Source organism: Camellia sinensis, chromosome 7 (genome assembly GCF_055761805.1).
Source record: "Camellia sinensis isolate YWXY chromosome 7, ASM5576180v1, whole genome shotgun sequence".
Classification (NCBI taxonomy): Eukaryota; Viridiplantae; Streptophyta; class Magnoliopsida; order Ericales; family Theaceae; genus Camellia; species Camellia sinensis.
The window spans coordinates 94,749,623-94,761,966 of record NC_138967.1 but is presented as its reverse complement, the minus strand read 5'-3'; positions in this window follow the sequence as shown (position 1 = coordinate 94,761,966).

The window sequence follows — 12,344 nt, the reverse complement described above, 5'->3', positions numbered from 1 at the left end:
CAGTCAGTGTAAAGCAGATTATATATGTACCGTGGGTGCAGTATACAGTCAACATGAAGCAGACCATAGTGTGTGCAGTGTACAGAGTACGCGAAATGTAAAACAGAAATGTAAAAGAGGAAGAAAATGTACCTCCCAAGGCCGCCAGTAGCCTCCTAGCAACTGCCCGTTGCACCGGGAGGATGAGCTCATATATCCATAGAGTGTGGCCAAAGCTGTCCCACCCCAGTCGTAGCGCAGGATCCGTGTGACGTCCACTAAAGTGCTCAGCAGATAGAGAGGCACGGTGTTTGCCCGGTCGGCGAAGAGGGTCATCCCCAGCAAGAACATGAGGAAGCCGCGTGCATACCGCTCCGCCTCCTCCTGAGCCATCGGTACCTCCTCAGCTAAAGCTGGTTGAATCCAGAAGTGGTCCTCAAACCACGAGTATCTGACGAAGCCTGGACGAGCAAGAGGCAGTAGGTCGCCAAGCAAGTACATCTGAATGGCCTCCCACTCGTCCATATCTGTGTCAAAGGGGATCAGATCACCCCCTACCCCGATGCCAGTGAGCATCGAGAAGTCATAGGGAGTCATCGTCATGTCTCCTGTGGCAGAGAAGTGGAAGGAGTCGGTGGTGTCCCACCACCTCTCCACCAGAGCGGCAAGCAGAGGCCTGCTTGTAGTAAGGCGTGAGAGTCCCCTGTAGAAGGCGCCGAAGCCGGCCTGGTCGACAATGTGACGGATTGCGTCCGGTAGCTCCATGTACCATCCGCGGATAGCAACATTCCCATACCCCCGGAAGGCATGGAAATCCCCCTGTATTCAAAAGAAAACAGTTGCGAAGCAATACTCAATATACAGTTTTGAAGAACAGTCAAAATTGATACAAATACAGCATGTGTGCACGTGTTCAGATTCAAACAGACATTGGGTGCCGGTGTGCTCGTAGTGAACTACAGTGTATGATGTGTCAGGATGTTTGAGTGGTCCAGGGCAAATACAGTGTCTGTGCTCGTGTTCTAATTCAAACAGATATCGAATGCAGATGTGTTCACAGTCAACTACAGCATATAGTATATTGGTGTATCCGGATCAAACAGTTAAAGGCAGAATCGACTATGGTAGTTAGGTATTCTACTTTGCAGAAAATAAAACGGGGAAGAATATACCTCGGAAGCGCCGTATGAAGGGTGCGTCTCTGGCTCGCGCAGAAGCAGCTCTAGTGGCACCCTCTTGTCAAAACTCCTGAACTAGTGAAGTCCGTCAGGAGGCAGCACGTGAATCGCCGGTCTATAGGCCGCCGGATCGAACGACCGGATGTGAAGCGGCAAGAGCTCAGCCTCTGGGTCCATATCTATCTCCGGGGGAGCCCCACCGCTTGGAATGTCGTCCGCCATCTCGAGAATGGTGCAAAAATGGCCGGAAGAGTGAAAACCGGGCAAGAATATAAAAAGTCAACCGAAAAGTCAACCCCGGGAGGGTAAAAAATGGCCGAAAAGGTTGGGGTGCAGAAAAGGCACAGAAATCGAGGTAAACTCGAGGAAAACAAACCCCGAGTGGTGGAAATCGAGAAAAGGACACCAAAACAAAGATTAGTTCGGTTCAAAATGTTCGAAACACGAAGGTATTCGCGAATCGAACGACGAAACGGGCTCTAAAACGCGACAAAAGCGTGGATCGAAGGTTGAAAAAACATCTAGAGGGAGAGGGGAAAAAATTTTGAGCAAGAGGAAGTGAACAAAATAGGGTTTAAACCCCTATTTTAAAAGATCTGTGCCAAAATGTCCAAACTGCCCCGATTCAGGCAGATTTGGCCGGTCGGCCAAATATTTGGCCGATATACTTTTTTGGTGGCCGATGGATGGCCGTTGACCTCCTCTGATGGCCGGTGAACCTCCTACACCTTTGTTTGGGTCTCTGATGTGATTTGGGGCCTTCATTGCTCATCACAGTGCAAAAGAGTGCATTTCTGAAGCTCAACCGGACTCCGTTTTGACCCCGGATCGTGTTTTTTGTGCGTAGCACTCAAATACGTGCACGGCGTATCCTTTTTGTATCCTTTTTTCTCCTGAGAGATTCGAAAGTTTCCCCACGTGCATACGTTACAACGCTTTGTCGTAAACGCGCGTTGAGTTATACGTCATTCCACTCGCATTGTCATGAGCATGCCATACTTGCATTAGTATGCATCTTCTTTATGCCGCATTGTCATGCGCACTTCACATGCATTGTCATGCATTTCGAGCGACTCGTGTCATCACACATTCAAGTTCACATGCATTGTCATGCATTTCAAGAGACGCGTGTTGTCGCGCATTCAAGGTCATGTGCATTGTCATGCCTTTCAAAAGACGTGCGTTGTCGTGCATTCAAGATCACATACATCATCATGCACTTTTCATGCATTTCCGAAAAAACATATGTCATGCATCATTGTATATATTGCATTGTCATGCATCCCTTGTATATAGTGCATATTGCATGCATCACGGTAAGTATTACATACATTCCATTGCATATTGTAAATATTGCATTATAGTTGCATGCATTCATTGCATCACCTCTATCCATGGCTTGCGCTTTTCCATGTTGAGCTTGGTCTGGTATGTGCCCATATTTTTCACGTCGAAACACAGTTATGATATTATGTGTACGTGCCTATTCCATTGCTGGTATTGTGGTTTGAGGGTGACGGCACCGTTTCTGTGTTAGACGTGGTTTGTATGTGTCAATGCTTTTCCTAGGCAAGATACGGTTTGGCCGCTGGCCTTATCCGCTACATCCATTGCATATTGTAAATATTGCATTATAGTTGCATGCATTCATTGCATCACCTCCATCCACGGCTTGCGCCTTTCCATGTTGAGCTTGGTCTGGTATGTGCCCATATTTTTCACGTCGAAACACAGTTATGATATTATGTGTACGCGCCTATTCCACTGCTAGTATTGTGATTTGAGGGTGATGGCACCGTTTCTGTGTTAGACGCGGTTTGTATGTGTCCATGCCTTTCCTAGGCAAGATACGGTTTGGCCGCAGGCCTTATCCATTGTATATATTACATTGTAGTGTAATTTGTTGCGTCTAGCATTTAGGATCATGGTCTTTCCTCAGCAGAGCATGCCTCACTTATGTCATTCCACCCAATTACTTGTTCTTGTGTCCGTCTACATTACTCATAGTTTTGCATGTGTACGCACCTATTCCACTGCTAGTATTGTGGCTTGAGGGTTGTGGCACTTTTTCTATGGTAGACGGACTTTGTATCTCCATCATCCTTATGACATTTGTGTGGTTTTGAACCGCCTATGGTTTGATCATCTTTCAAACGCATTGCATATCATTTGCATTGTTTTTACATTGTTTTGTAATTTTGCATATCATTTGCATATCATCGCATTGTTTTGTGCACCTTGCATATCATTTGCATATCATCGCATGCATTTCAATTGCGCTATTTTGTGCATCGCGCTATCTTGCGCACCTCATTCGTACTTGTTAGTGCATTGCGTTGTCACGCAGCTTTCGATTGCATTGTTCTGCATGTTACTAACAATATTGTACCTATTAAGTTTCTCTCTTTTACAGGCGCAATATTGTATGTACGGTTAATTTGAAGCTGGTATAACCAGACGAACCGGAAAAGTATTGTATTCTCCGCGTGAAACGTAGCGAGAATTACATAATTTTCTTACATCCTTTCTGCATTGTAATGTAGTTGGATTTATGTTAGATTGCTTAAACTGTTGTATTTATTGTATGTATATGCTTCGTTACAGCTTTCTTTGCATGATCATAAGTTATGCTCGGCTTCTTGCATTGTCAGTTGCATTTTGCCCCTGCCTTCGGGCACATATCTTTATTGTCTTGCATGTTTGTCTAAGTCTTCGGCCTTGTCAAAAATGGGTCGTTTCTGGGCTTTGACACTCACTCCCATCATTGTTATGACTTTCGAGTTCTGTCAAAGAGGGGCAACTGTAGACACCCCATTTTTGACCGTCCTCAAGACTTGGACGTCACCATTTGAACACTCGGTGATCATCCATGTTCGTGTTCGTCTTGAGTTCTCGGAGGTCTCGACCACGCGTCTTGCCTCAAGACCTCTCGACTTGCCTTTTTTGTGTTCGGTTTTGCACCAAACACTTGTGTTTTGTTTTTGAGGAGTAGGGAATGGCTTGTGGGCCACCCTCACACCTCACCAGCCATGGCTTGAGGCCACCGGCCATTGTTTTGCTGCCATCGGCCATATGTTTGGTCGGTCAGCACTCTTTGTGGTCAGTCGACCATGTATTTTGACATTTTGTCATTTTTGGCTGGCCGACCACTGTGCATCTGCTTTTGGCAGATATTTTGTGCCAGCTGTGCTATCTGGCACCCACTTTTCACCCGCTCCATACACGTGTATGGAGGGGTTTCACTCTTGCTTAGCTTGTTTTGTAAGCTTTGCAAGAGTGATCCTCTATAAAGGGAGACCTTCTCCTCCCTCCTCAAGGGTTACAAAAAAGTTCCAGAGAGCTCTGAGATTAGGGTTAGCCATAGTGTATCTATTCTATCTCTATATCTTCCTTTCTTTGTGTATAAGTGTGTGTTTGTGTCTTACTTTTGTGCATAAACACCTAGTTTTACACCTTACCTTGGTCGCTGAGGAGCCATTAAGTTGTTCTTGAAGTTTTGAGCTGGTTTTGAGCTAAGGAAAGCAGTTGGAGTGTTGTTCTTGAAGGGGTCTACAAGGGTAAGAACTTTACCTTTAAATACCCCATTTTTGCATAGTCTTTTTGCCTACCTTGCATCTATTTTTGAGCTTAGTGTATAACATATAAAAGCCTTGTTTTTACTTGCTTAAAATAGTTGTTTAAGGTTGCTTTGAGCTTTGGGGTTGTTTGACCCCTCTTAGGCCTTGTTTGGCCCCCATTTTGTGCTATTTTGGTGAGCTCCGGGACCACCTTGTTTGGGCCTCCTCACCACTGAAATCTTGAGGGATTTCAATGGTGGGGATGGTGCTTTAAGGTCCTAAGAAGGAGAGGGCCATCCCCTCTCATTGTTGCCTTCAAAAAGTGCCATTTTAGCCTTATGTGTGATCATCTTGCTAAGACCATGTTGGCCATGTCTTAGTGGGTATTTGGTAGTATTTTGTTATGATATAGCACTGTTTTTAGTTGGTTTAGACACACCATGCATGCTTAGCATACTAGTCTTGTAATGCCATGAATTTGCCTTAACATGCTTTTTGCTTTGAGCCTTGTGTTTAGCATGTTTTTGGCCTAGCTTTGTGAAGCTTTTATGCTTCTTTTAGCATGCTAAAGGTCTGTTTTTGGTTATTTGGGCTATCCATGGCTTGCTTTGTATAGCTACCATGCAACCTCTCTTGTATGCCTTGAGCATTGACCCTTCTAGCATGCCACCCTTGCCTTGTTTCAGTGGTTTGGAACCACTTGCCATGCCATTTCAGTCCTTGTGGAGTGTTTGTATGCATGCATTTGATGTCCCTTTAATGTGTTAAAAGGTTGTTGTCTTATGCCCCATGAATGTGACATTGCGTATGCCATCATGTTTAGGTCTCTAGGATGCCATGTCAATGTGTTTTTGGCTTTGTTTTAACATGCTAAAACCCTGACTTTGGTTGTTCAAATCATGCCATGTTTAGTCTTGCTTAGTGAAGTTCAATACCTCTTTGGTGAGCCTTAGGCTTGGGACCATTGCTGCATGCTTTGCTTGTCTTGCTTGTTTGATTTGGCATCATATTCTTGCATGTCTTCAGAGTTTAGTATGCATGCCATTAGTCCATGTTTGTCCTCTTTTAAGTGTGCTTAAAAGTTGCTCTTTGGTGCCTTAGTTGTGAACCTTGTATGCATGCATGTTTGTATGCACATTAGCCTTCATCCCTGAGCATGTTGGCCACTGTTTTGGGTTTGTTTAGGAGCTTTCCAAATTAGTTTAAGTCCATCCTTTGCATGTTGTTGCATGCCCACCTTGTGTGTTGTTGCATACTTGGACTATCGCATGTGTTGCAAGCTTGAATCATGTTACGTTTGGCATGCAATCTCCCTTGATTAAGTTATTTAACATGTTGCATGCCTTACATGCTTGCTTGTTTAGATTACATCTTGCATGATTGGTCATTAGCATAGTGGTCCATTCCTTGCATGCTTATTTGCATAGGTTGTGTAGCTAGCATACATTATTTGCTTGCATGCTCTTATTGCACATTTAGGTAGCATGCTTAGGTTGCATCGCATTGAGCACGCATGCTTTGCCTCTTGAATTGAGTATGATAGAGGTTGGGCTTTATGTGTTTATTTGGTTTGCATGTAATTTGAAATCAACATGCACACTTGGTTTCTTGGGCCATCACGCATTGAAATGCGCTATTGGTGGTCCGAGAATCGAGTACCATCCCCCTTTGAGTCATAAACATGATAAGGGGTGTATTGGTGCACACATTTGCTTAAAATGCATTGCCATGCCTTGTTTTACCCTCTGCTGTTGTCAAAATAGGTTCTGCAGGAATCTTTGGCCGGTCGACTACATTAAGTGCCGATCGACCAATTATGGATGGCCGATAGCTCCATAGATGGTCGATGACCACTTCCCTTTGGTCGGTGACCATTCCTCATGGCCGGTGGCATTCCCTAGTGTTCATGAGGTGTACCTTGGGAATTGTGCCATTTTTAGAAAAGCAGAGTAGGGAAAACAGAGGCAGCTCGCGCATGGCATTGGATTTTCGGGCGAAGCCAATTCGAGCACGTGTGCATCCCTCTTCCCGAGGCCTTTTAATGCTTTCCTTAGCCTAATTGATTTGTTAATTAATTAGATGGTCCGTGAATTACTTAATTAGCTTGTAGGTTAATTAAAGTGTATTATTCTTTTGGTCCCTCCGAGCGAGGGCGAATTTGTAATAAGTGTGGGTGTGTGTGTGTGCATATCTTCCAACCCCTACTTCTTTCTCCCTTTTACTTACCTGCTTTGATGGTTAGTATTAGGGCATGTTTAATTTAGCATCCTTACGCTATGCATGCGTGCATCCATTCATTTGTATTGTATGCACCGGGCTTGGTGCATCATACTAACTGCATAGTATTTCAAATCTAACTTGAATGCGTGTTACTTGTTACATTCCACATGCCACTCTTAGATTAGCCGAGCTTATTCTAGATTGCATTTTGTATGCGATGCATTAGCCATTTAACATGGACTTGGATCATACATTTGATTACTAACATGTTCATTGTTTTGGCTTAGAGTACACTGTAAGTGTTTTATGCTTTAGCATCTCACATGAGTGTGAATGTTAAACATGACAGCATGCTTACCATGTGGCTATATGCTTATGTGATATAAACTGCCTGAATGCCTGTGGGTGAAGGTTGGATTGTTTGAGTTGGAACAACTCGTCGAAATCCATGTTTTAGCATACTTGCGAGTAGCAAATTTCAAACCAATTTCCGAACAAACGGATATGCGATGCTTTGTCCTAATTCAGGCGACTCAGTCTATATTTGTCATGCTGTGCGCATCACATAGTAAATCTAGGCTAATAACTGGAATAAGAACGCATAATGTTTTCAAGACAAGATATCATGGTTAGTTGAGGCCAATCTTCGGATCGGGCGAGAGGGGGTGCTCATAGATGACCTTCCCCAATCGTACCTAAGTTACCGAGTCGAGACAACTCTGGTGATGACAGACACGTGGCCTTAGGAAAACGAGTTAGGGTTTCCTAAATTCCCCCAAAATAAAATATTTAGGTGGCGACTCTGTATCTGGCAAAGCAGTCCATGTTTGGCACTTCTTTGCAAAAATCTGTTTTCTAAAACGATTTGCGGATTTGGACTCTTTGGTTCAGATTAAGAACTGTGACAATTTGAGTCCGAACTGTAGTAAGCCCAAATGAACAAATCGGGATTTCCCTCCCGGGACGTTTGGGGACGTCTACAATGCCATCATTGGAAAGCTTACTTCCGAGGCTTCAATTTAGACACAAGAATGACCTGAAAAGGAGTTCATATGAAGGAGTTATGTCCATTTGAAGTTAGACCTGCAGAGCAGAATTTGTAGTCGGCCACAAAAGTGGCCGGTCGGCCATCACAAGTAGTAGGTCGGGCCCAAAGATGGCCGGCCAGCCAAGAGTGACCCAAACTCAGAATTTGTGAAGATATTTTGTCCTCTAGCTGTTTCGAGGTTGTGCCACCTGTCCTAGCTTAGATATTTTTGACCAAATGCTCTGTTTTTGCTATATATAAAGCTATATCTCATATATTCAAGGAGAGAACATTGAAGCAATGGTGTGGGAGCCTCTCTCTCTAAAAAATCCTGTCTCTCTAGAAAATTTTCAGAGCTAAATCTCTGCCTCTCTCTCTATAGTTCACTCTCTCTTGCCCTTTTGTGCATCAAAGCTTAGATACACCATACATTTGCATACAAGCCCTTAACCAAATCGAACCACCTTGGAGCTGAGGCCTCATGGGACTTATTTTGGGTTGTTGAAGGGTCATTTGAGCCAAGAAAGAGGCTGTTTTGCTGTTGTGCATCAAGAGGTATAACTCTCCTCTTTTGTATTTGTTTTGCACACTTGCTTCACCATCCTTTTTACATTGTTTTGGGCTGTTGTTTGGGGTGGTGTTGAACTACAAAAAGGTCTGATTTTCAGTCCTAAAAATGTTGGTTTAAGCCTTGTTTGGCTAGGGGGTGTTTCCTCCATTTTGTTCCTTGGCTCGTAAGGCCTTTTGAGCTATCTTTCAAGCTTTTCAAACAAATTCTTTTTGGCCTTAAAACCACTGAATTCTAGAGGAATTTCAGTGGTAGAAAACTTGTTTTGAGGCTCAAAATAGGAGGGGGTGGTCCCCCATCCTCTTGTCTTGTTAGCATGTGTTATTGGCTTATCAAATGAGCATGTATTTCTCTCTTCTTGAGGCTTAGTTTGAGCTTGTTTTTGTGACTTTTTGGGCATGCTTTAACTCTGATTTTGGCTGGTTTGGTCACTTCTTGCTTGCATTTTGTACTTGTAGTGCAAATCGTGCTTTCTAGCTTAACATGCTTGATGCTGTAGCCTATTATTTTTGCATGTATTGGCTCCATTCCAGCACATTTTTTATATTGTTTTGACATGCTTTAGGACTGTTTTGAGTGGTCTTGGTCATATGAGCCATGCTTTGTATAACTATAGTGCAAGTGCCTTCACTAGTCTTGAGTTTTAAGACCACTAGCATGCTATATTTGTGATGTGTGCATGATATGGCATCACTTGGCATGTAATTTCAGAGCATATGTCATTTCCACACTCTCACATTTTCCACTCCTTCAATGTGTTTGAGAGTTGTGTCTTCATGCCTTGTTTGCGAGCTATCAAGTGTGCATATTTTCCTTGTGTTATATGCCTTGATCTTAGTATATTTCAGCCATTGTTCTGGCACATTTAACCTCTGCCTGGGGTTGGTTTGGTCATTTAGGCTTAGTATTGTATGCCTATAGTGCTATGCTCTTTGCTAGTTTCAATGCTTTCAACTCCAAGCATGTTTTGCATGCATCATTTTCATGCTTTGATGTCATTTAGCATCCTATTTCAATGCTGGAATATGTGCCATTGCATCCTATCTTTCATTTGTTTTGTCACTTTTGAAAGAGGTCTTAAGCCCTTTGTTGGTTTGAGCATGAAATTGAGGCGTTCATGCCTAATGGTTTTAGCCTTCTCTTGAGGGTTTCTACTAAATGATTCTTTTATGCTCAAGATGCTTGTGGCTTAGTCCGTCTTTCCATTTAGAGGACTTCTCACTTTTGGACTTAACCAGTTAAAGGATTAATTGGTAATCTAAAATGAGTAAACAAATTGAATTGACGTAAAACATGCCAAGATAACATGTTTGTGTTGCATTGCATGTGTTTGGATCGGACGTTAATCCAAACACGAGAAATGAGGGACGTTTCAAACTCAAAGTGATGAAACGTGCCTCATTTCTTAGTCGCCGACACCCTTGGTCGTGCATGATAGGGTGGAGGCTCATCGAGTCTATTTGTGCATTCATTAACTTGTACAAACTTGGCTTCTCGGCCATCATGCATTGCGATGCTCGGTTGGTGGCCCGAGAGTCGAGTGCCACACTCCTTTGAGCTTGAGGCATGATAAGGAGTGTGGTGGTACACACATTCCCTTGCAAATACACTACCATGCCTCTGTTTGTGTTCTGTTGTAGCAAAATGAGGAAATTCAAGGAAGCAGTGGCCGACCGGCCACATCTCCCAGCTGACCGGCCACCAAATCCAGCCGACCAACCATCATTACTGGCCGATGGCCATCATCTCTGGCTGATGAGCTCTCAGAGTGTTCTTAAGATCAAATAAAAGCATTCTGGAAGTTGGCATAATGTTCAGAAGTCCAAAAGAGTGCAAACAGAGGCATTTAGAGGCAAGGTAGTGGATTTTCGGGAGGACGCGACCGAGCATGCATATCTCCCTCGCCCGCGAGGCTATTTATCACTTTGTTAGCTAGATGTAGTTAATTACCTGTGTTTTGATTAATTAGTTTAAAATGTTGTAATATTCTAAATTAGCTTAGCATAGCTAGTTTTCAATTCGATTTGTAATTAATTAGCTAGAATAGTTAATTAGTTGGTTTGTAATAAGTAGCTTAGCTTAGCTTAGCCTATTTATTCGGACCCTCCGTCGAGAGGAAAAATGTTGTAATAAGTGTGCGTGTGTGTGTGAATGTCTTCCAACCCCACGTCTTTCTTCCTTTTATTTACCCGCTTTCCATGGTTAGATTAGGGCATGTGTCAATTAGCATACTTATGCTTTGCATGCGTGCATCATTTATTCGTATTGTATGCACCGGGCTCGGTGCATCATTCAAACTGCATTAAATTTCAATACTTACTTGAATACGTGTTTCAAAGCATGTTGTCAAGTGTTGCATTCATATGCCATCTTAGATAGCTGAGCCTATTTTAGTTGTATTTTTGCATGTGTTGCATTAGGGATCTTGTATAATTAGGATCATGCATTGATTTCTAATTGGTTTCTGTTTTGGCTCAGAGTACACTGTAAGTGTTTATGCTTTAGCATCCTTGCATACGTGTAAGTGATTGCCATGACAGCATGCTTGCCATGAAGCTAACTGCTTAATTGCTATAACTGCATGAATGCCTGTGGATGAAAGCTTTATTGCTTGAATTGAAACAATTCATCAAAATATGAGTTTTAAGCCCACTTGAAGTGACAAATCATCATGTTTTAAGCCCACTTGAGAGTGGCAAATCCGTGCTTTAGCCTACTTGAGGGTAGCAACTTCAAACCATTTTCGAAAAACAAACATGAGATGTTTTGTTCCAAATTGAGTGATTTAGTCTATACTTGTATGCTATGTACATCACATAGTAAGTTAGATTAACAACCGGAATAAGAACACATGTGTTTTCAAAACAACATATCATGTTAGTAGAGGTCGATCTTTGATCGGGTGAGCTGGGGTGCTCATTTCAGGACCTTCGCCTCTCGTACCCAAGTTCCCGAGCCGAGGCAACTTTGGTGATGACGGACACGTGGCCTTACGCACGAGTCAGGGTTTCCTAAATTTCCTAAAAACAAAATATTTAGGTGGCGACTCTGAAATCTGGCAAAGCAGTCCATGTTTGGCGATTTTTGATTAAAATCGATTTTTCAAAACGATTTGTCGGATTTGGACTCTTTGGTGATTTATCAGTCTTACATTGCACTTTGTGAGATTAGATTCAGAACCGTGACAGGAGTCCGAACTGTAGTAGCTAGAACCCAATTCGCGCCCTCTCCGAAAAGGGGGGCGCGCGAAGCGAGTTCAGGCAGTCTACAACACCCCGACCCTTTTCTCATTCCAAATACACAAGTAACATAACAGCACGATCATAACATACAGGGAAAATAATAATTAAGCAGAGCTTATAATTAAATTTCCGTTCTTAAGAATAATAGTCAATTAAGTTAGTTCTAGGCAACTCTCCATAGGATGCCATTACTATCCAACTACTAACACTGGCCATGGGCAATTTTGACTTCCCCTTGGTTAATACAATACCAATGCATCGCTTACCGCACAATTACAAATGATGCCCATTGTAGACACCCCATTTTTGACCGTCCTCAAGACTTGGACATCACCGTTTGAACACCCGGTGATCATCCATGTTTGTGTTCGTTTGGAGTTCCCGGAGGTCTAGGCTACGCGCCTTGCCTCAGGATCTCCGAACTCGACTCTTTAGTGTCTGGTTTTGCACCAAACACTTGTGTTTTGCCTTGGAGGGGCAGGGAATGCCTTGTGAGGCATCCCCACACATCACCGGCTATGGCCAGAGGCCATCGGCTGGTGTTTTGTTGCCATCGGCAATGTGTATTGCCGG